Source organism: Halyomorpha halys, unplaced genomic scaffold, assembly GCF_000696795.3.
Source record: "Halyomorpha halys isolate HHAL.00 unplaced genomic scaffold, Hhal_1.1 Scaffold530.1, whole genome shotgun sequence".
Taxonomy (NCBI): domain Eukaryota; kingdom Metazoa; phylum Arthropoda; class Insecta; order Hemiptera; family Pentatomidae; genus Halyomorpha; species Halyomorpha halys.
The window spans coordinates 380,220-384,279 of record NW_027114956.1 but is presented as its reverse complement, the minus strand read 5'-3'; positions in this window follow the sequence as shown (position 1 = coordinate 384,279).

The following is a 4,060-nucleotide window of genomic DNA, read 5'->3' as shown; positions in this document are numbered from 1 at the left end:
TATGATATGAGAAAAGTTAGTTAATAATATATGTTTATGTTATTACCTTAAATTATCTCATATTCTTCTCTTTAAGGAAAATCTTGATTTTCTTAATATTGTCAGTTATTATTCCAGAAATGAATGTTTCACAAAATGCAATATTTATATTTTTTTTTTTGTTCTCAAATATTACCTATTTGTACAATTTTATCTACTTATGACGTTCTGTCATTTGGACTGTTGCACTTTTATTTTTTGGAAAGGTTTAGGCTAATTCCCCACTCTTTGTTTTGGTAACACTGATTATTGTTAGATATTGTTTGATATTAATTAATTTTTTCAATATGTTGTCCTATTCCTTTTATATCCGATTTTAAATTTTAATAATTATAGTGATTCATATTGATTCTATGTTTTGTGCTTTTTTTATTTTATGCTATATTTAAATTTTCTACTTTGTCAAAATCAAAATTATGATTATCCAGAATGGCATGTTTTGTAAGTGCTGAGGCTTTTGTATATCGGTGGTTTTTAATGTTTAATTAGTGTTGTTTGATTAGTGTTTTTGCTTTCATTTTATGATGTCTCTGTTATCTAATATTGTTTTTAGCATTCTTTACAATTATGTTTACATATAACATCTTTTTTTGTTATTGATTTTATTTTATGTTTTTAAGTGTTTTCCCAGTTTATTATTATATAATCAATTATAAAAAGGAATTCTAAATTATTTGTAAAGCCAATATGAATACATTTTATATACAATCTAAATATAGAATCATTCAATTCATTAATAAAAACTTTTTAAAAAATGTTTATTTACCTACAACATTATATTAATAACATTTTGGTTCTTTTTTTTTTTTAATTAATTATTCTTTTTTGTCTCTTTAAAAAAACTGTTTGGGCACGCTCTATAGGGGTTTTAGGAAACAAACAGAAAATAGCGTATTATTAATTTTTAATTAATTGAATTTTCTCGAATTTGAGCATTATTATTGTCTATAATAATTTTTTCTACCTAAACTTATTTTTTCCTTACTTGAAATGTGTACGTCATGAAAATTAACTGCATGCCCTTTTCTAACCCTTTCCATTTTTTCTCCTTTGTATGCTTGTTATGTATTTTTCTACATCATATATAAGGCACTTACTCCGTTATCTATTTCAGACCAATTTAAACAACAAATTTTTTAAAATGTATTTTAATGTATCAGTTTTAGGTAGGATCTATGCAAAACATTTTTTTTACAGATTTTAGTAATATGGTTTTAAAATAACCAAGGAAGTGGCTGAAACATAACAAAAAAAAAAAAAGAAGACATCATAGTTAAATTAAAGTTTAATAAGAAATAAATGGGATTCTATTTTTTGCTGTTTATATTGATATTATAAATTAAAAATAAAATGTTATAAGGCCTTTCTGGACATACTGAGTTGAGCTATGGGGCTCAATGGACTAAACCATCAAATTCCTCCCGAATCCAATCCACATTACCGTCCAAAATCCTTCGTAAAATCCTTAATGCTCCTTACTTTGTCAAAAACCAAATCACCTATCAGGACCTCAATGTCCCATATGTTGCCGATTTGGCCAGAACCAGATACCAATCCTTCCACAATAAACTTCCCAACCACCCAAACCAACTCGTTTCTAACCTGGCTTCTCCTTCATTACCTAATAATCCTGCTAGGCGTCTGAAAAGAAGATGGCCTCGAGATCTTCTCCTCTAAAAATGTTTTTGAAGTTCTAACAATGGGTAGATTCTCCACTTGTTTGTATTATGTCATTCTATCGCTTAAAGCAAATTTACTTGATGTATATCTATGTAAACAGTTGTAAATAGCAATATATAAATTATTTAAAAAAAATAATAATAAAATGCTTTATTTATTGATCCTAAGGTATTGTACCACTATTTTGAATTTTTTTTTTTTTTTTGCTTATGATGTAAAACAAAAAAAAAAAAAATATGAAAAATGAATTTCCACTTTCTGAATTATTTAAATTTATCTCTTATATAAATAATAATTATCATTTCAATATAATAATAGTTATTTAATTACTTTTTTCTATTTAATTATTTATGTCATAAGCAATATTTACCACTTAAATAAATAATATTTATCACTTAAATAAACACTATAAAATTATGCAAAGATAATACTTGATGTTGATTTTTTTTTGTTATAACTAGTTCTTTTTCTTATCTTGTCCTGTTAATAAGCGATTTATGATATTTGTAAAGCAATCTGTGTTCTATTAGTAGCTATACTTACTTATTAGTACTAGTAGTAACTATACTTCCTATTTTTTTTTTTGTTTTAATTCTTATTAACTGATGGATAAAGAAGGAAAAGGAATAAAGGGGAAGAAAAAATATTACAACTTCTACTCATTTATTTACGTAGAAAACAACATTTGGTACATGTCTATGTAAGAAAATCTGATTTAATTGAAGCTGGATATTGAGACACATGAGGCATGTTCGGAAAGCACTTGTAGGCATCAACAATTTTTTCTATTAACATAAAATACTAAATAATATTCAGTTAAATTTATAATAATTGTACCTTATAACATTATGTTGGACATAACAAAAAAAAATATTGAAATATTAGAGACCAAACATAATTTCTTAATATTATAACAATCTCTCCAGAACAATGTTTGTTTTTTTAAAAAAAGGTATACAATACATTTGCTAGGAGCATAACAAACATAAAACTATCGATATATAACAGCTCGATTATATACAAAATTTCAATTATCAGTATTTTATCATATATTTTTTAACAAAAGCTAACAGTTTCTTCAATGCATAGATATAATATTTCCTTATATAATCTTCGACATGAAGTATAATAATGTTTTATAATACTATGGTTTTGATATGTTAGAGGCGTATTTAGCAGTTTTAACCTACTCTTAAACACTTCGTTAATATTTTTTAATTTTGAGGAGGTGGTCAGGGGTGCAGCCAGTAAAGGTTCACAAGTATGTAAAACTTATTTATAATGGATAAAAAAAAAAAAAGATAACAAACTTAATTAGGATAAAAATAAAAATCAAATAATAACTAACAAACTTGAAAATATACATATTAATAAATTAAGAAGATATTAGTTGACACTAAGATCAAATATTATATTGTAGGGGTAAGAATTGAAGGGGTAAGTAGATGACGGATTTTTTTTTTTTTAGAATAGTAAATTTTTAGGAAATAAGGTTCAATTTTTTTCGTTGGAACTTGTCATGTTTAGATTTTGAGGTTAGAGTACCTCACACTAGCTAGATAGGCACCTATCCCCTTCATATACAATAAAGATTTTTAGGAAACAGGTTCAATTTTTTTTTGTTGGACCTTGTTATGTTTAGATTTTGAGGTTAGAGTACCTCACACTAGCTAGATAGGTACCTATCCCGTTCATATACAATAAAAATTTTTAGGAAACAGGTTCAATTTTTTTTTGTTGGACCTTGTTATGTTTAGATTTTGAGGTTAGAGTACCTCACACTAGCTACATAGGCACCTATCCCCTTCATATACACTAAAGATTTTTAGGAAACAAGGTTCAATTTTTTTTGTTGGACCTTGTTTATTTATATTTAAGATTGTCCTTGAGGATGGCCGAATTGGCCGAAACGTTGGACTGTTGATATTATAGAGTTGAGACTTAACATGGATACCAATTGATTTATTTAACAATGAAATAAAAATAATGAAAGGTACAGAAGAAAATGTAAATGATGAATAATTGAAATTAAAATATGTAAATAATAATTAAAGATGTATAGTGAAAACTATTTAAATTAACAAGATGAAATGTGCAAAAGAGAACTATGTATATGATACAATGGACGAGGAAGAAAACAGAATATATATTATATTAGATAAATGATACACATTAATATAATAGATGAGCAAAAAATTATGATAAGCTAAATATTTATAAGTATTTAAGGACAATCCATATTTATTTTAACTTCTTATTAATTATTTTTTTCTCATCTATATTACTGTTTATCCTTTATCCATTGTAACATATGTTCCGGTTACTTTCTTGCTCATTGTAT